Raw genomic sequence first — 21,524 nt, 5'->3', positions numbered from 1 at the left:
GGACATTTAGGATGTTTCCATGTCTTGGTTTTTGTAAATAGTGCTGCTATGAACATTGGGGTGCATTAATCTTTTTGAATTGTGGTTTTCTCAGTTGTAGGTAAGTGTGGATTCCAATAGGCAGTTTTGTATGTGTGTACTTGATTATCAAATTGAATACTGCACCATGTAAAATGTTTCTTTATAATGTAATTTTAACATGATTAATCTGTAGCCAAACACTTAGTTTTGGTCTACAGTTCTGTATACAGGGAATCATTTAGAATACCCTGATTTTCAAATAGGTTTGCTTGAATTTAAATGAAACCTTATTCCTCTATGGAGGAGCATTTTCTTGATTGTCAAAAATATTTGGAGCTATCTGGTTATCAAAAGAGTAGGGAAAATGTCTTTGAGTAAAACATATTTGGACTTTTTCCTGCCTCAGTTTTTCAGAATAACTTTCAATTCCCTCTCAGTTGATTTTCGCACTCTCTGAAACATACTTAGGGAAGAATTGACCTTTCAATGCCCCATTAATTCCAGCTGCTTTGGAACAGCACTCTTTTTTGGTTGTAACCATGGCCCTGGGAACTTGTAAGCTACTTCTAGCTTTTCTTCTGCAGTATGGGATCCAGGCCTAGGAAGGGTTGGCAAGCCTAAACTTTCTATTTCCAGGCATACAGGAAGATAGGGCAAAATTTAAATTTCTTCTAATTTTTCAGAAGTCCTTTACAACTCTTAGGGTAAACCTGGCTTCTCTTTGCTATTGGCAATAGTAATAGATATTTTTAAATGTTGCAACAAGAACCTCAGTCACTAACTTATACTCTTTCAACATGAATCACTCTAGTTGTGCCCAGCACACAGTAGCTGCTTTAGGAATATTTTACCTGAATATTTTGGTGAGCTGCAGTGACTGTCCCCTCTTAGTGCTTATGCAAGTAAGCAGTAAGCCATGATAGTAATAAAGGGGTCAGATGAGATCAAATACAGTGCTCTTCAAACTTCAGTCAGGGACGACCACCCCATTTTATAAGAAAGCCCTTATTATCCTGTCTCTATCTTTTTAAAAAAAATAACAAATTGCAGAAAGAAATTTTATATCTTTCCTGGAGGTCCTTTTTAATGGTCAGTGATGCACAGACCATTGGATCGTTTAACAAACATAATTTTGCGCAAGGTACTTTAGGGATCCTTATTGAGTTCAAATGCAATGTTAGGGCCATATGATTATGGGTCTCAAATATACTCCTCTTACACTCTGCCACAGGGTCTTTTGAATCTTGACTTTACTCACTTTGCTTAGGCAATTATTTTTTAGGCTTCTTTTATTTATATAAGTCATAGGATGATGACAAGTTTTATACAGAATTCTTCTTTTATAATGTTTCATTATCTTTAGCTACAGTAACTCCTGATCTTTCTAAATCAATTTTGGCTTAAGTTATCATTCTGGTTATTTTCAGGGCTTCATTCTGATGGTGATATTGTGGGTGGGAGGTGATCTCTGGTAAAACCATCTATGGCGTCTCCATTATAAAAGCAGTGGAAAGACCTCCATGTGGAATTGTTGATAGACTTGCTGCTTGTTAGGAAAGCAATTTTTAAAATGTAGATTATATAATATTTGGGGATTTTGTTTCTCCACAGTAGAAGCTTTTTAAATGTTAATTTGGGGTTTGTTTTGTTGCTCTGTGACTTAGCATAAAAGGTTTTGGTTTTAAAAGGTTTCAGTTCACTCATTCCAGTTGTCTTACAGGACTTGGAATATAATGCTATACATTTATTTATATACATGAAAGAGGATAAGGCCAGTAACTCACAACTCATGAAACCAGGGATAAATAATCCATAGCTTGTTCCACCACTCTTGCCACAATATTTATATCCAGAACACAAGGAACAAACAACCCCAAACAAGGAGAAACCAGTTTGTTTTTATTTACAAAATGTTTAATCAAAAGTACAGTGAAGTTCAAATGGAGCTGCAAATCCTGGTGGTTCACAATGGTTTGATTTATTTTTTTAAACAGACCATGGATAATTAACCATAAAACATAACTTTCTCAACACAAGTTACAGTGAATTACAGAAATAGGCAGCAAGTCTTTCACAACTGGTTACAACTGGTTAGAGCCTTAAAGTTAAAACACACAGGCAAATACAAAAGCCCTTTCTCAGGGTGCAGTTGTATTTTCATTCCCAAAGGGGAGCATCCTTTATTTTTATATAGTGTCAGTATGCCAGTGTCCTGAATGAGAAGTAAATGTGTTATTTTCTATGATTGCCATGTTGTCATACATTTTACCATATTCTTTTCATTTCAGAATGCTTCACTATCACTAACTGGATATTCCTCGTGACATTGCTGTCTGGTAAGCAACTTTTCATCATCTCTAAACGGCGACCCAAAATATTGAGGTGCACAGAAGTCAAATATATTTCTCCCAACCTCAGAAAGAATTAGACCTAAAGCTGTGGCATGTCCACCACCTCAAATGCTAGATTTGAACAGAAAGTATTTTGACATTGGTGAAGGGTACCTGTTCCATTTCCTATTTATTCATTTGAAATACCATCATTTAGAATGGTAAGAAACATGATCTTAAGAACCTATTGTCACAGAGTTCAGCAGACGGTTTACACTGATTTTGCTGCACGGGGGCGGGGGGAAGTATTCAAAGGACTTGCTTGAAAAACTCTCCAGAGATAATATATGTCTATTTCCAAAGGAGTCCCCTGAGTGGACAGAGAAGGTGATTTGGTGAAGCTGAACATGGATGTTTCCATGTGGAACACTGAGTGTTTTTGCCTTATGCAGACAAAATTCTCCAAACATATTTTATGATGTGTTGAATTACCTGCTATTATTTGATGATATGCTACAAATTTGAAATGCATTTGCTTCATGTGAATCAATGATTGCTCCTGTGTATACCCACAAACACAAGGGACATGAAACCCTCACCACTACCACCAACATTACCAGTTAAGTAAGAGGATCAACATCAAGGCTGCAAGGGAACCTAGGTTTGAAACGAGGTCTATGTGTCTTGTGAGAATTTGTAAAGTTTTAAAATTCAGAGTTTCAGGAATTCTTGAGAGTTCAGTGGCTGGGAGGAGAGTGCAGGTCTGGACTGAGGGAATATTGGTAGATCATCATCAAGACAGGACCTGAAAGAGTTGAGTGTACTAGAGATTAGCCTGCATAGAAATGAATTGACAGTTATACCAGAGAGGAAAGAGTGAAAGGGTGACTTGCCTGGCATCTGAATATATTCTGCCTGGCCCTGGCCAGGCCTATTTAGTTATGAACATCATATTCTCCAAATTTTTAGCACCTATACTCTTGATTTCTGTTTGTATGAATGTGCATAAGATGAGGGAAATAATCTCTTGGGTAATAAAGATAGCTTTCTAGCAGAGACTCTCCATATCTATTGCACATAATCTACAGATGTCACTGTATTTTTGTTTCTAGTTCTATTGTACATCTATCTGTACAATAGATAGGCCTCTGTGCCTGTGTATATTACTCCAGTTTATCCTCAGAATATTTAAAGAGCCTCAAGTCAGTTTCCCATAGCTAGACCACCTGCTATACACCCAGACCCACAAGGATGAATGCCTCATTTTTGTTTCTTCTTTTATTTTTGTTTCTAGTTCTATTGTACATCTATCTGTCTCTCTAAAGGTACCCATCTTGCCAGTGAAGGGCACAAGCCTTTAGGTTGTGACGCCCTACTCTCACTTCAAACTTTGCTTGTTACGCTGCCCGAAAAGAAACTCCTATCAGTGTGAATGTTTAGAACTCAAGGGAGAGGCTCATTGGGTAACTTTAGTCATTCCCTTTGCATTCATTGTGAAGTGATCTCATCACAAAATGGCCTGAATTTCACACGTTTTCTGGCTTGCAAAAAAACCAGTTCCTCTCCTATTTCTATCCAACACACAGAAAGCTCTTTATGTTTCTATGATCAGATAAAATCTGATGGGTGTATTTCACATCTAGGTATGAAGATTTAAACTATCAGGGCAATGCTGGGTGTTTGTAGATTCTCTGTTATAGTAAATGAAAAGCTCCTTCGGAAAGGAGAGCACATCTTATCCACTAATGAATAAATATTTATTTTCATTTTAAAATGATACATGCTTATTAAAAATAATTTGAAAAAACACATTGGAGTAAAATGAAGAAAAATTAAAGTAATTATTTCTATAATTTAAATCCAACCATTAATAACCATTTGATATATTTCTTTACTCTCATTTTCCCCTGAGGATATATTTTTTAAAACATGCTGTAATCATACTTTCCATATAATTTTATATCCTGCTTTCAAAATTTAACCTAAGAATTCTACATGTAATTACATAGTCCTTATAACCACCATTTTAAATAAATATATACTGTTTCTGAAGAATAGCTTACTTCACCTAAATGTCCAAGAGTATTTTCTTATTTTTGTTTTCATTTTTTGTTTCCATAATCTTATATATAAAAAGTAAATGAATCAGTCAATAAATTGTGAGTAAATGAAAGTTCAAATCAGGATAAATGTTTAAATCGTTTATGTGAACAATTTGAAATACTTGAGTGTAGGCAGATCGCTACCATGAATCCCATGTGCTCAGGACCCAGCTTGTGCAGTGACTAAAGCCATGGCCTGTTGTTTTCCTGTGCTCCCTCCATGTTTTTCTGAAGCAAACCCCAGTCATTATAGCATTTAGCCCATCAATATTTCAGGCCCATTAGAACCTTCTACATTTTCATGTTAAAAACATTCAGATCATTATGTAGAGGAGTATTTTTCTTCTGAGTATTACTGTCATATTTTCTGAAATGTAAACATTGATCCTAAATCTCAGACATGTGTTTCAAAACATTTTTATGCACATCTGTAAGCCAAAGGGCAATTTAGTTGACTACAGAGATATTTTACAAGTTTGGCTAGGTTTCTTGGATGAGTTTTTGGGGTTTTTTTTTTGGGGGGGGGGGGGTTTTTTTTTCTTTGATTCAAACTTAGGATGATGATTTGCATGCCAGATCAATACCACACTAACTACACTCATCATTGCATATCTCCTATGCTGTATATAATTCCATATTTGAGGTGAAACGAAACGTAACCTTCTGACTACTGAGAAGTCCAGCGTGGCTGCACCCAACACATCCTAGATAAATATGGCGAACCTACTTAAACCAAATGTAACACCGGATTTAAACATTTATAGGTATTTTTTGTTTGTTTTAATTGGCCAAAACAAAAGGCTTCTTCCTAAGGGGACACTTAAGAAGTCTGAAAAGGGAGGAATTATACATTAATAGTCTGAATAATTTTTCAAAAAAAAGCACTATGTCTGGGAAAGTGGGCATAGAGGGAGATGGTGCATTGCAGAACAAGGGATACTCATTGCCTCTGTGCCTATGTGTATTACTCTAGTTTATCCTCAGAATATTTAAAGAGCCTCAAGTCAGTTTCCTATAGCTAGACCACCTCCTATACACCCAAATCCACAAGGATGAATGCTTCATGCAACGAGGCTGTCCGCAGAGGACCAGTAGTGAAGGTTTTATCCTGCCTGGCTGTCTATGACCTGCAGGTCAGTGACGGTTCCAACAGGTGTATTCCACTCATCAGAGATTCAGGATGTGAGTAACTGCGTACCATCCTGCATCAGTATAAACTGGATTTATGTGTTACTCAGGTCTATTTAATCTTAGGAGCACATTTTCCATTGGCCTTGAAAGTGAGTAGCTGGAATATTGATGTGTCTTAACCCTTAGAGGAAAAAAAATAAGAATTCTTCCACTGCACTAAATCTAGAAAGATATGAGGGTTTGCAGTATGGACACATACAAAATATTTTTGAACAAAGTTGGTGGAGGAAAGCACATGGAAAAAAAAGGAACAGAAGAAATAACATAAGCAATAAACTGTCTCAAGCAAACAGAAAGCATCTGTAAAAATTGCTAGACTGGATGGTGTCGACAATACGAACTATTTTTTTTTTCCATCTCATGTCTTTTTCCCCTCAGTCTTCTGATCATTTCTGTTTTTCTTTATCCTGGCCTGACATTACCATCATTATAATGTCTTCAAAAGTTCAGGAATGTATCTGACAGCTTGGTGTTGAAGTGGGCATTCCAGGAAAAGATAGGTAGGATCTAGCTACTATACTGTTTTAAAGCTACTGCTATTTCACCATAACCCAAAATACCCATATTTGGAAAGAGTTAACTTTTCATCATTATTTTAAGATTGATATTGCCAACACAACAACTGAAATAAAGGCATAAATTTTCACTTTTTCCTGCATTCTCTCTTACATGTGGTGTTGGGTTATATAGCTCATGTCATATAAACCTAGACTATAAACTGGGTTTTAGGGAGAAGAGGAAGTTTACCCATAGTTCTTTCTAGCTAAAGTATTATTCATTATGCCCAAGTGAACCTTAAGTGTCTCATCACAATAACAGATACTATTATTATTACTACTATGCTTAATAATAGTGTTTGATTCTTGGTGTGTGTGTGTGTGGCATATTCTTATGCTTGGCCTTGGGGTCTGGTGTTTATTCAGTTCTTACATCTGCTATAAAACAACCTTTCTTGAAATAAAGTAGTATTCCATATTCTCTATATCCTTCCCTGTAGTATAGTTCAAAATCATGGTTGAATGATTCTACTTAAATAGGGCAGGAAATTTTTTGCAAATGCCCCCATCAAGCCAAGACTTTAATTTAGATTTAAATACAGATAGTTACAAAAGGAAAAAAAAAATGTTTTGTTCATACCACCAGACCCATCTTTGAAGAAGTTGGCATATTTTTTGGATAAATTTTATTAGACACATAACATACAATCATGCACAATTAACACAAGGATGGGAGTTACAGCATGCTTTTACTGAGATAACTTTGGTGATTCTCTCCCTTACCTGGAGGGGTGAGAGAAGGATGAAGACTCCATTCAAGGCAAAGATATTTAAGGAGATGACTTTGCAGCCAGCTCAGTTCTTTTACATTGGAAATGTGAAGTCTTCATTGTTTCATCCTTCACTAGAGATTACTCAAAGTCTATGATATATAGAACTTCCTTTGAGATGGTCCGTTTTTGAGGGGACTACTCCATTAGCAAATCATGCTGGGCTCCATAGAGAACTGATTCTATTATTTTATCCTACTCTATGAAATATTCTTAAGATGCCATTGATGTATACTTTTTTATCAGAAGTCATTTGCTTTTTGAGTTTTTGATGGCCATTCTATGAATCAACCAACCCCGGTGGCTCAGACAGTAAAAGATCTGCCTGCAAAAATTGCCGGTGACCCTGGTTTGATCCCTGGGTTGGGAAGCTCCCCTAGAGAAGGAAATGGCAACCCACTCCATTATTATTGCCTGGAGAATCCCATGGACAGAGGAGCCTGGTGGGTGACAGTCCTTGGAGTCGCAAAGAGTTGGACTTGACTGAATGACTAATGCTTTCACTATGAATCAACCTAATGTATTTGTGATGTGGAGATCTATAACCGCTGAATGCTAAGTTTAAAGACTTATATAATTACTTACTTAAAGACACGTTAGCTTTTAACTCTTTCTCTCTCTTTATGCACAAACAAGTTGATTGGATAATCATATCTGTTTATTGTTGTTGTACACAGTGCACATAAAACAGGAAAGAGGAAAGGCTATTTGTAAGGGGTAATTACAATGGCAAAATTGTACTTTCTTTAATTGTTCTCATTTTCTAATTTCTGATTACATCAAGACCTACACTCTAGGAGGTATATTTCAATTTTGCTAAGAAAATGACAGAGGAGAAAGATAAATCCAATTCTATAAAGTGATGTCAAGCACAAGTTGGCACAACTACAGTTATCAATAGTTCATTCAAACTCTATTCCTCCACTCTGGTAGGACTTTGATTTCTGCCCATCCTTTAATAAGGAACCAGAGCAAGGAAGAAGCAGACTTTTTTGGAAACCCTGGGAGGTCTGATCTTCTATGAGGACATGATCGATCTAGTGGATTCTTAGGAGCCTGAGTTATTTCTGGGATGGCTTGTCCAGCCCTTCGTGGAATCAGAACTCATACAATTTTCTGTAAATTAAGTTAAAAACCCAGAGGTTAAGTGAATCTTTACAATTGTCTCCTGATCACTCTTTCAACAAACTTTTGTTGATGCTTACTACGTGACAGGTACATGTGAACCCATTTCTTTTTTTTTAACCTTCCTAATTCTTTATACTTTTTCACTTACGCAAGGAGAAAATTCCTTTGAGTTTGTAAGAGCCTGTGCATATTTGAGTATAGCCAAAGATTCAGTCTTTTCCAGGAACTCAGGTTGTCACCCGGTGAGCCTGCCTTTGTCTTTTCTCCTAGTTCTGCCTGTGGCGCCTGTCACTAGCAGTCAAATAAGGACAATTTTACCATTCTCTCCTGCTGCTCTAATTTTTTTTTTTTTTTTTACTGCTGGTACATGAATTTGTTATTCTTTATAATTCCCTTTGAAGTTGGAAATCCAAGGGGAATCTAAAACCGACCAGATGTTTCTGCTGCTGGGGAAGGAAGAGAGTAAGGATTAAGTTTAACAAAAACTTGGTCTCTAGGAAAAAAAAGATCATTTCAGCTGGAAATCATCATGAAGTGCGTTCATTTGCCTCATATCTGTTAATTTACATTTACTAGTTCTTTATAGACAATGTCACCTATCAATTTTCTCTGGGAGCAAAATCATAAATTCTGTGAACAAAGGAGTTCGGGTGGTGGTTTGGTCACGCCTGTTTCCCTTTTGGAGTTTTAGTTCTGTTGCCCTATGCATTCCCTTCACCTGCTTTGTGCTTCACCTGCTTTGTGAGTATTTTCTGTTATTTTTATCATTGTCTTTGTCATTATTGAAGGATCATATCATGTCCCACCAGGCTAGGAGGCCAATTCTGCAAACTTTTCCAAGAGAGTGAGGTCAATGCAGCCTGTGGTGAGGGAGGGAAGGAAAGAAGACTTGCCAAATCGCTTAGCCTTTATGGAGAACTTCATCCTCTTTCAGTTCAGTTCAGTTCAGTCCAGTCACTCAGTCGTGTCCGACACGTTGCAACCCCATGAATCACAGCACTCCAGGCTTCCCTGTCCATCACCAACTCCCGGAGTTCACTGAGACTCATGTCCATCGAGTCGGTGATGCCATCCAGCCATCTCATCCTCTGTCGTCCCCTTCTCCTCCTGCCTCCAATCCCTCCCAGCATCAGAGTCTTTTCCAATGAGTCAACTCTTCGCATGAGGTAGCCAAAGTACTGGAGTTTCAGCTTTAGCATCAGTCCTTCCAAAGAACACCCAGGGCTGATCTCCTTTAGAATGGACTGGTTGGATCTCCTTGCAGTCCAAGGGACTCTCAAGAGTCTTCTCCAACACCACAGTTCAAAAGCATCAATTCCTCGGCACTCAGCTTTCTTTAGAGTCCAACTCTCACATCCATACATGACCACTAGAAAAACCATAGCCTTGACTAGACGGACCTTTGTTGGCAAAGTAATGTCTCTGCTTTTGAATATGCTGTCTAGGTTGGTCATAACTTTCCTTCCAAGGAGTAAGCGTCTTTTAATTTCATGGCTGCAATCACCATCTGCAGTGATTTTGGAGCCCCAAAAAATAAAGTCTGCCACTGTTTCCACTGTTTCCCCATCTATTTCCCATGAAGTGATGGGACCAGATGCCATGATCTTAGTTTTCTGAATATTGAACTTTAAGCCAACTTTTTCACTCTCCTCTTTCACTTTCATCAAGAGGCTTTTTAGTTCCTCTTCACTTTCTGCCATAAGAGTGGTGTCATCTGCATATCTGAGGTTATTGCTATTTCTCCCGGCAATCTTGATTCCAGCTTGTGCTTCTTCCAGCCCAGCGTTTCTCATGATGTACTCTGCATAGAAGTTAAATAAGCAGGGTGACGATATACAGCCTTGACGTACTCCTTTCCCTATTTGGAACCAGTCTGTTGTTCCATGTCCAGTTCTAACTGTTGCTTCCTGACTTGCATACAGGTTTCTCAAGAGGCAGATCAGGTGGTCTGGTATTCCCATCTCTTTCAGAATTGTCCACTGGTAGAGATCTGTAAATCAAAACAAGAGCATGAGTGATGAAGACCTTCAGGATGAAGAAGGAAAATCTTGTGGTCTTTCAAGGATTCAGATAATATTACAGACAGTTTGAATAAACAGGTTAGGAAATGGAAAATGATAGGTATATGGAAACACAGAAGAGAAAAAGAAAAGATGTCATCTGTGAGGCGATATGCAAGGGAACTCTCAAACTAGGTGTCCAAGACTTCAAGCCTTGGTGTAAAGTGAAAATTAAAAACAAAATTGGAGACAAATCTTAGAAATCAATCAGGATGTTTTGGTGGTATGCTTAGTGCTTCACAAAAGCTTTGGGTTGCAGAGTGGAGTTTTCTTCGCCTGCTTCCTTCCTGCACAGCATCTGTCACACGATCCGCTTACATTGCTCTCTGGATTTCTCAGGTTTCCAGGAGGATAGAGAAACCTGTGGATAACTGCTTTGCACCCTTACCTTGCTCAGTGGATTAAATGTTTGGAAACATTCCCCATACCTCACAAGAGATGCATACTCATAACTCAGCTTCTATTGCCCTTGCCTATCTTGTATTTAAATAGAAAGTCTGAGTCCTCCGTAATTATATTAAGCTTCTTAAGCAGCACATATCAACTGCATACACCATTTTAAGTATTTTTCCAGCCTTTTGAAAGGGAGAGTAGGGAAAGAGACAGAGAGAAATCACTTAGCAGCTGATTCACTTATTTTAAGCAGCTTTCCCCATTTTAAAATATAAAAAATTCAGGTCCTGGAACATTGGGTGATTTGAATGTTCTGCAAGGATTTGTAAAAAAAGATTTTTAAAAAATCATATGTTCCACATTCAGGGACACAGATTTTCAATTTAGTCCTTTAAAAAACAGGTTAAAATAAAAGAGTCAATCCAAATGGTTTCTCTTCTTTCTCATTTATCACTATTATTATTATTATTATTTGTCAAAGCAGATGGTATGAAAAGCGTTTATATTGGTCTCACTGATGACAGAGCTTAACCTAATAATCCATGGCTCAGAACTTGTGATTCAATAAAGAAAACACTGTTTGAGGTATTTTCCATTCAAATCAGCATCAAAAGTTTTTAATTAACACCATCAGAAATTACTGGACTAAATGCAGGACAGGGTCCCTATGTATCCCATTACTGAGAACAAGACAGCCAGGAGGACCCATTGAGCACATTTGTATTTTTCACTGTCTTTATTTACTCATGGAGCAGAGTATGGACTCCATGGTGAGGGGCAGAGCAGCAGAGTGAAACCTGCAGGGCCGTTCCTCCCCAGCACTCCCACCCTACTCCTCTGATTATTGTCCAGAGTTCTTTGTGAGAGTAATTGGTTAGAATGTTTGAAATTAGCAAGTCCTTGTCAGCCCAGGAAAGCTTTGAAATCCGGAGGCTTCATACAGCCATCAAGCCTGAAGAAGCCTAATGCTTTCTTTCAGTTGAGAGTCTCAGGGCTCTGAGCACTAGTCCTTGGGCTTGGCCCAAGTCTCCAGCCACCTCCCTCCAGAGTGCTCTGTCTTGGAGGACAGCTTTGTTTGAGGCCCTTTCTTTTCCATCACTGAATCCTCTTTCAGAATGTACAGACTGTGGGCAGGAGAAAAATGAGAGCAAATGGAATAGAGTGAAAAAGAGGATCAAAGAAAAGAGAGGAAAGAAAGGGGACGAGAAAGCATAAAAAGAAAAGGAAGCAGGATATAAGATGGAAAGAGTTTTGTAAATATTGACATTTGGTTTCTGTGCAACTGGATTTGATGTCCCAGATTGGAACTTACTGACAGAGCCCACGTGGTCCCTGGAGCTCTTCCCCACCCCCCAGAACTTTTAAAAAGACTTGTCCACTCATGGTCAAAGAGAAGTTACATATGTTCATATAAAGGGCCATAATGTACCCACATCACCACCACCACAGTTTCTACGGATTAAGAATAGTTATTTCCTTATATGTTATGATAGAAGAGAGAAGAGTATATATATGTTCTCTTGTAACCATAAAAATATATATTGTTTAACCTTGGGCCTCCGATGAAAATTCTCCAGAAAACTCCTATACTGCTTGGTAAATTGTAAAATAAACTCACCTGCAGCCTTACAGCAACACAAGAACTGCTTGGGCAGAGTTAATGAGAGTAGATATTGTCAGCAATGATGAAATTTTTATAGAAACTTAAAGGTCTTAATAACTTTCTATAAATCTTTTCATTTATGTTGAAGCCTTCAAGCTTAATACATTTAGATGCAATCCTTAACCTTTTCTTATTTCTCCTCTACTTTAATACAAAACAACAATAAAAAAATACAAACCAGCTACAACAGCACAAATATTATTGCCATGAATTCAGAATGTCAGGAAATTTTCAGTAGGCCCAGTCATGACAAAATGGTGCAAAACTACATCACTGTTTTTGGAAAAACTCCCTAAAGCAATTCAAAGATTTCTGTCCTGAAACACAAGGAGAGCAATACACATCAATTCCTAGAAGATAATTGGTGAATGAGTGTCAGGATTTTCATAAGAACTGCTAAGAGTCCAATCTTGACTTCATAGCCAGAGAATCAGATAGGCCCATGAGCAAATCATTTTTCTGTTTCTTAGCTGGACAGTGTCAGGATTTGTTACCCCAAAGTTTGACTGCTTGTAGGAACCAGAGACACTTTATGTGGAATATAATTTAGTAAGATGTCCATCTAAGCTTTCCTCAACCATTCTTTACGTCAGATTGTGCTGGATCAGATTTCACAGTGTCTATGCCCCATCCCCCAGAGAAGGCAATGGCACCCCACTCCAGTACTCTTGCCTGGAATATCCCATGGATGGAAGAGCCTGGTAGGCTGTAGTCCATGGGGTCGCTAAGAGTTGGACACGACTGAGTGACTTCCTTTTCACTTTTCACTTTCATGCATCAGAGAAGGAAATGGCAACCCACTCCAGTGTTCTTGCCTGGAGAATCCCAGGGGCGGGGGAGCCTGGTGGGCTTCCGTCTATGGGGTCGCACAGAGTTGGACACAACTGAAGCGACTTAGCAACAGCAGCAGCAGCATGCCCCATCCCCAGATGTCTTTACAGGTTACTCTAGTCAATGTATTGGGCATTCTGTTGTTATCCCTCAGCTCACCTCTAATTTTAACCACACTGAAACAGTTCTGTATTAGCCCAGACTCCAGCCTCTGTAGTGCTCTTCCACATTCTGGCCCAGGGTCTTTTCTAGTGCTGGGAGAGCTCAACAAATCTATATTGGATTTGGGGGAACGAGCATGGCAACTAATTTCCCTGTGGGGGTAACTCTTAACTAAAGGAGGAACAGGGCTGGAAAAGAAATATTCCAGCCTCTACCAGATGTATACCTTTGGAGGCACTGTCTATACATCTGATCCTGATGACATTGCACTGCTGGTGGCCTCTTTGACATAGCTTTACTATTGCTAATTCTTCTCCCTGATTCACTCTCATCACTGCTTCACTCCTGCCTTCTGAGGTCCCCTTGTCCCAGACCCTTCTTTGGAAGGAGCCCAAAATGAGACAGGTCGTCAGACGACTTTTTGTTTTAATTAGTCAGTTCACAGCATCTTCTTGTCTACTGTTTATACTACCCTCATTGAGTTATTGCTCATTTATAGCCTGGTTCCCAAAGCTAGATAGAAACCCCTTTACTTATATCAATAGATTGTAACCTTTGGAGGGAGAGATATTGTTTATTCGTTTGTGGTCTCCCGTGTCTAGCACTGCCCTGACACATGTAAGTAAGTACTCAGTGTTAGTTGGATGTGATGCATAATCTAAACAATGATTTTTATTTTCATATTAAGAAATACTCTATTTCAATAAAGTGAGATGTGTCCCTTGCAGCATAGTTTTCTACATGTTCTCACCTTTTCTCCAGTGATTATTGATCAGCTTCCTAGGAAACCCCTTTCCACACTAATGTCTTCCAGAAAAATATCAGCTAGATCACGAAAGATCCAAAATGAGGTTCTGAGACAGTGATTATAATGGCTGATACTGTTTGTGTTCTGAATAGTTTATGGTTTTGTAAGGTGTGTAGTTTGCCAAACTTCGTGGGATACTTATTGATCCCCTCTGGGAGGCCAAGGGGCAGTCATATCTGTCCCAGCAGAGCCTCCCTCAAGGCTCCAAATCCCTCCCAGTTTATCCCAGTAAGCACACAAAACAAATATAACCCTTTTCTATTTGTGCCATGACATGAAAAAGTTTGGGAAGTGCTAGTGTTATGGACTGAATGTTTGTACCCCCCCCCAATTCATATGTAGAAGCCAGAACTTCCAATGTGGTGGTAATAGCCCCCTGCTTGCAACTTTATTCAGACCATCACGTTAAATACCCCTACAGCCTAATAAGGCAGTATAGCATAGTAGTTAAATTCTATGAGCTATAGAAAAAAAAGTTTTACTATACAGCCACTTACCAGCTTGGTGACTTCGTGGGAAAGTTTATTATCTTCTCTATGGCTCAGTTTCCATCCTGAAAAGTGATAACAGTACTGCTAAAAATATTGTTGTGCTGTTCAGTCGTAAGTTGTGTCTGACTTTGCCACCCCATGGACTGCAGTACACCAGGCTTCCCTGTTCTTCACCATCTCCAGGAGTTTGCTCAAACTCATGTCCATTGAATCAATGATGTCATCCAACCATCTCATCCTCTGTCGCCCTCTTCTTCCCTTGCCCTCAATCTTTCCCAGCCTCAGGGTCTTTTGCAATGAGTTGGCCCTTCGCATCATGTGGCCAAAGTATTGGAGCTTCAGCATCTGTCCTTCCAGTGAAAATCCAGAGTTGATTTCCTTTAGGATTGACTGATTTGATCTCCTTGCAGTCCAAGAGTCTTCTCTAGCACCACAGTTTGAAAACATCAATTCTTTGGTGCTCAGCCTTCTTTATGGTCCAACTCTCACATCTGTACATGACTAATGGAAAAACCATAGCTTTGACTATACAGGCCTTTGTCAGCAAAGTAATGTCTCTGCTTATTAATATGCTGTCTAGGTTTGGCATAGCTTTTCTTCCAAGGAGCAAACATCTTTTAATTTCGTGGCTGTGGTAAAAAAATCCACAATCCACAAATCCACAGTGATTTTGGAACCCAAAAAAATAAAACCTGTCACTGTTTCCACTTTTTCCCCATTTATTTGCCATGAAGTCATGGGACCAGATGTCATAATCTTAGCTTAGTAATAATAATATTAGTAATAGTATTAATCACCTCCAAAAAACGCTGTAAGGATTAAATGAGTTAATACATCCAGAATGTATCTCTTGCATCTCCTGCAAGAGAGACTCAATAAATATTCCCTATTAATCTATCTTTTGATCTTTACATTAAGATCCCACTGTTCCATGAATGCTTCTATTAAAATATATACCTACATTGATTTCAACTTCTTTGATTTACAAGTCGATCCTAATAAATAACATAAATGGGAAAGTCTAAGGTTTCTATGCTTTTTAATTCTGGCTCTTCAGCCTCCTAATATTATGGCCTCTGGGAATTTGATTAAAATTCTCATACTCAGTTATATTTTTACTTAAAGTGTGTAAACATTAGCCATTTTAGTGTTTTTAAAGAGGATTTAATGAGATAATATGTTTGAATTCTACAGTCTTGCCTGGACAATAAATAGTTTTGTAAATACTAGCCTTTCTCTCTTGTGGTGCTATGAAATTGTTTTGTTTGTTTTAATATCTGTATATGTCTATTAGTATCTCTGGGCAGGTAATTCATATACTTCTGCCAGTACCACAGTACACATTAGTTAAAGCCAGTCAATAAATATCTACAGGCTGTATGGAGGCAGTGATGTTAAACAGTGAACTGGTGCAATTCTCCGTTTATCACAAGTTTTCCTGCCTCTAAGATGATATGTACTCTTCAGATGGCCCATTGTTGGATTCAATAATAGTAATTATAATGAATTTTTTTCTTAGCCTGTTGATTTGTAGAAGAGTTTTATTCAAATGAACAGAAAGTTTTTTTTTTTCTTTTTAGCAAAGCAGCCTTTAAGTTAAGTGAAGTCACTCAGTCGTGTCGGGCTCTTTATGACCCCACAGACTGTTGCCTGCCAGGTTCCTCCATCCATGGGATTTTCCAGGCCAGAGTACTGGAGTGGGTTGCCATTTCCTTCTCCAGGAAACTGGGTCTTCCTGATCCAGGGACTGAACCCAGATGCCCTGCATTGTAGGCAGATGCTTTATGGTCTGAGCCACCAGGGAAGATTAAGCAGCCTTTATTTTCTACTAAATATGAGCACATAGAATTGTTGATTGAATGAAAAGTGAGAATAAATGATTGAATGAATGACCATCTCATTCACCAGTCAGTTACTGAGCATTGGTTATGGCACTGCATTGTTTGGACACCATTACTTGGCCAACAGTATGATACACTTTGCTTCTTTTCTGGTGTTTTATTTTTTTTTTTTTTTTTGTAACCTTAGATGAAAGATTCAAGACCACTACTCTCAGGCTGTTTACCAAATAGATTCTGTCAATAGAAGGAGGGAGACTCAGAAACAAATAGCTTCAATATAAAGCAGAATGAAAAGGTGCTATTGTAGAAGGAGAAAAAAAAGTAATGAAGGAAGCCAAGGAAAAAAATAAAGTGGTTGATCTAAGATGAGTGAGAGGTAAAACTACAGAAAGAAAATGATCTTTAAGTAGATTTGGAAAATGAATGAGGTTTTCACCTGATAGAAAAAAGAACAAGGCAGTATAATTTGATGGAAAATCAGGAAAACTAGGGTCCGGAGCCGTGACAGAATCTGATGTGTTCAGAAACAGTGAGGAGACTGGTGTAGCAAGACTTTTAGGGCTTTAAGTAATTTAGTGGGAGACAAGGCTATTCAGTTTTCAGGAGTTGATCATAGATGTCTCAGAATGGAGTTCAACTAGTTAATTAATGGGAATCATTAAAGATGACCATGAAAAATATAAAGAATCCAATCTATGTTTTTTGGAAATCATATAGTATTTAATTCATACCGGGCTTTATAGGTGCTGCAATCTGGATTAGTTAGAGAATTTACACAGTTCCACACAAAATATCATATCTTTGTGTGGTGGACATTTTAGCTAGTGAAAGTGATCCTATATCAAATATGAACTCAACACTAAAGTTATCTTTCTAAAACAAAAGGTCGATTCTGTCATTCTTCATCTTGAAAATGTTTCCTTTTACATACAAAATAAAGTATAAAATTTGTTATATGTCATTACAAAGTTGTTTATCAACCATCAACCATTTGATTTCTCGTCTCTGAGATCATGAGTGTTGGTGGAAAGTGGTTTTTATAAAGTCCTAGTACATGCCCTTGATATGTAATAGGACCTCAGCCCATGAGAGCTATGATTATAATCACTTTATTATCTCATCTCTGTTCTCTCACCAGCACTATCTATATACCCCATACTGTTTTTCAGATCAATTAGATTACTCTTTGTAGGTTTGTTGTCCATTAAATGCCTAGTACATAGTACATACACAATAAATGTAGCTTTAGTTAATGAATGAATTTAACACCCTGAGGTCATTCTCATCTGTATGCACTCTAGATAAATAGAGAATGTTCTTCTTCGTTATTACATTTTAAATAATTCTGCCTAGTTGAATCATTTAATGACAGAGGTTTAGGAGACTTTTTTTTATTATAAACTCAATATAACTTAAAGTCATACATAAGAAATAATGATTCTACAAAGTATACCTGAAGCCTATTGACTTTTGAATTATCCACTTAAACCCTTAAATAGATTTATTTTTAATTCACAGATAAATGAAATACTTTCTGTGTAGAGGTGAAGGAAATATTCACAAAGTTTGTTAATATCAATGATCATGGTCTCCCATTGCCCTTAAACATTTTCTCTTCCTAAGACAGTAGTCTTGGTTTTGTATGAGTTCTATGGGTCCATTTTCAACTCTTTCTTTTTTTTAAAGAATTGAAACATAGTTTTCAGAGTGATGCTGATATTAGTTGATGATGCCAGGGCACCAATGAAGAGTGTATTTTAAAAATTGAATATGCTCTTGTTTTCCTCTTTGTTGATTTTAAAGGAAATCCAAACGTGAAGAAAAAAAATCAAATTTTGCCAATTTGAAAAGAACAAAAACAGCTAAAACCTTCTTTTAAAATTTTGAAGCTTTTATGAGAATATTACAGACAAAAGATTGTACATGAAAGAATTTTTTTAAATCAGGTTGCTTTGCCTTTATTTAGTCACTTCAAAAGTCTTTGTCAGATATGAAAAAGAAATATCCTCAAAATGAAGAGTAAATATAATTAAAATGGTTCCTTGCCTTGACATATAAGCTTCTTATTGGTGAAAATCTATATAAATGTAATACTATGAAACTTGGGTTTAAAAGAAAAAATAAGAAAGAGTGGGCAGGGAGGGAAAGGGAGAGAGGAAGAAGTTTGATTTTTATAAGAATTGACATAGAAAATGATAGTAAGTGAAATTATATTAAATTCTTAATTACTTTTGATGAGAAAATTTTAGATGCATAGTATTTTTTTTTTATTGCCAGTATGTGGTATGTACCTAGCATACAGTAATCTCTTTTCAATAGTTAACTAATGAATGAATGATATTAGCTAGGCCACATTAGTTTGCTTTAAGCACGGTTTTCTGGTAACAGAAATCATTAAGATAATAGTCAATTCATCATCAGGAACAAATATTTATTGAACACCTACCTTACATTCATTCTTTACCAGGTTGTATAGGGTTGTGGTTAAAGAGTCACATTCTGAAATGCTTAGCTGAGTGACCTGAGGGCCTCAGTTTCCGCTTGTGTAAAATGGAGATTTTAGAAGTCCGTAGTTCAGAGGTTTGGGGAGAATTAAATGAGATATTGGTATAATGCACTTGGCAGAGTTCCAGGCAGATAGTAAGTGCTCACTTAATTTTAGATATTGGTCTAAATACTTTATTATTTATAATAGTATAAATACATATTACCTGACAGAATTGTTAATGAAATTTAAGGAGTTGTGTGTATGTGTGTACTTGGTCACTCAGTTGCGTCCAACTCTTTGCAATGCTACAGACTGTAGCCCACCAGTCTCTTCTGTCCATGGGATAATCCAGGCAAGAATACTGGAGTGGGTTGCCATTTCCTCCTCCAGGGGATCTTCCTGACCCAGGGATCAAACCTGTGACTCCTGTATTAGCAGGCAGATTCTTTACCACTGCACCACCTATATTATTACAGTGATGCCCAAGACAACTAAGATTTCAGCAACATATATTAAACAATTGGAAAGCCCAACACAAAACAATGAGAATTCATAATGATAATTTCTGTGAAAAAAAACGCAATCTAATTGGGGAAAGGGATTATATATATATTAAGAGATTAAGCTCAGTAATAATGAAGTTAACATTTATTATTCATTGACCTTCTATTGAGCTTTAAATGTGTGTTATCCCATTTAACCTTCACAACAACTAATGAATTGGTATTATTATTACCATTTTACATAGGAGGAAGCTGAGGCAGATATTGGTAGAGTTAAACACTGCTGATATATAGGATAAATCTCTTATATATGCCTCCAGATACTGAGCTTTTAACCATGAGTGTTATTTACAACAGGCTATGTGTCAACACATACATAAGTGTTCAGCAGGGGAAGTAAACACTGATCACTGGCCACTTGGGGAAGAGCTTCAGGAGAAGAAGGAACACTCGGCCCTGTGGAGTCAAATGCTCATTATGTGGCAGACTCTGGCTCCCTCCATTTGAATCCTGACTCCTCTACTTACTGTCTGTGCAATCTTGCATAAATTTTAGTCTCTCTGTGCATATATTTTCTCATCCAAAAGATGGGAGTAATAATACTATTACCGGATAGAGTTGTTGTGAAGATTTAATGAGTCAGTTCCTATGAGGATAGTGGTGCCTAGGGCATCTAAGGTGTTAGTTGCTCAGTCATGTCTGACTCTTTGTGACCCTATGGATTATGCACTACCAGGCTCTTCTGTCCATGAGTTTTACCACGCAAGAATATTGGAGTAGGTAGCCATTTCCTTCTCCAGGGGATCTTCCTGACCCAGGGTCTCCTGCACTGCAGGCAGATTCTTTACCATCTGAGCCATCTAAGAGTTCAATAAATGTTGATGTTAATATCATTATCGTTACTGTTGCTGCTGCTGTTATTAGTGACAGCAGTACATTGAAATGTTTTCCTTCATAACTGGCTAGCATTTAAAACGAAAGAGAGGCTAACATTTCAAAGATGTAGATCACGAAAAGACTGAAAGTATGTTCTTTCTACTTTTGCCCAAGAACTATCCTTCAGTCTAACAGGATAGGAAAAGAAAACATATTGTGCAGAGGATTCCATTATACACGTAAGTGAAAGAAATTCAGTAAGAGAGTATGTTTGCTAGCCTCATGTGCTTTGTTCTTTGATTTGTGCCTATCCATTGAATATTTAGTTAGCCTTCTTAAGAAAACAGTAATATCAAGTAAAAAAATAGTGTAATTTTTATTTCTTCTGGACAAAGATCATTTTTAAAAAATATGAACACAGAGGCTTTAAAACAGAGTCTTGAGACCGTTAGGCCAAAGCTCACACTGTCATGTTTAGTCCATCTCATTAAAAGAATAGTAGTGTGCTTAGTGGCTAAGTGCGCAGAAAAAAAAAGAAAGTACAGTAAACTTATTCGTGAGAAGAATATGATAATATTCATTGACAGGGGAACTACAAGGAGCAATTATCCCAAGCTGTGTCTTTCAGACAATGCTGTCAGCTTCTCCACTTTGATGAGCACGGCTGAGCTTGTGATGCAAGGGCAAGAAATGCCAGTGTGACTAGAAGATCAGGGCACTGGCCACCATATCAGCTATACCGGAGGAAAAGACATCTGTCAAGAAAAGATGGATTTTTTAAATGTTTGTAGTAGAAATGATTATTGGCAGCACTTAACTGGATTTGCTCTCTGCTGGTGACCCCAATTGATTCATTTTTCTGTATACCCGTTTTCTTCTCCCCTTTTAGAGGTCCTTTAAAGTGAGAAATCTATACTAGAACACCGTATTTTTGATGTATGTGTGGATGTGTGCACATGTGTGTTTATGTATTTATGTGTTTAAACACATCACATTATGTGTTTAAACACATCATCACACAATATTTTGTAATCTTAGGGATTAGGTATCACATGATTTCTTGTAAATCAGAAGGTATATCTAGCATTAACTACTTCCTCCATCCATGGGATTTTCCAGGCAAGAGTACTGGAGTGGGTTGCCATTTCCTTCTCCAGAGAATCTTCCCAACCCAGGGATTGAACCCAGGTCTCCCACATTATAGGCAGATACTTTACTGTCTGAGCCACCAGGGAAGTATTAACTATTTCAGGCTAAGAAAATTCATCATAAACTCTGGGTTTGGCTTTTTTTTTTTTCTGCCTTTCTC

At 37.6% G+C, this 21,524-nt stretch overlaps 1 protein-coding gene across 9 annotated transcripts in view; it reads left to right on the top strand.

Annotated features, from left to right (window-relative positions):
• Positions 1-21,524, top strand: part of ZBTB20 (zinc finger and BTB domain containing 20) — an 819,533-nt gene that overhangs the window by 414,743 nt on the left and 383,266 nt on the right. For all 9 annotated transcript variants that reach the window (XM_027525147.1, XM_027524738.1, XM_027525072.1 and 6 more), the window contains one exon: positions 2,310-2,357. The gene's annotated coding sequence lies outside the window, so the exon portion shown is untranslated. The remainder of the gene's footprint in view (positions 1-2,309; positions 2,358-21,524) is intronic.

This window comes from Bos indicus x Bos taurus, chromosome 1, assembly GCF_003369695.1.
Source record: "Bos indicus x Bos taurus breed Angus x Brahman F1 hybrid chromosome 1, Bos_hybrid_MaternalHap_v2.0, whole genome shotgun sequence".
In the NCBI taxonomy this organism is placed as follows: domain Eukaryota; kingdom Metazoa; phylum Chordata; class Mammalia; order Artiodactyla; family Bovidae; genus Bos; species Bos indicus x Bos taurus.
Note: the sequence above shows the minus strand (reverse complement) of the source record. Positions and strands in the feature narration are given on the sequence as shown.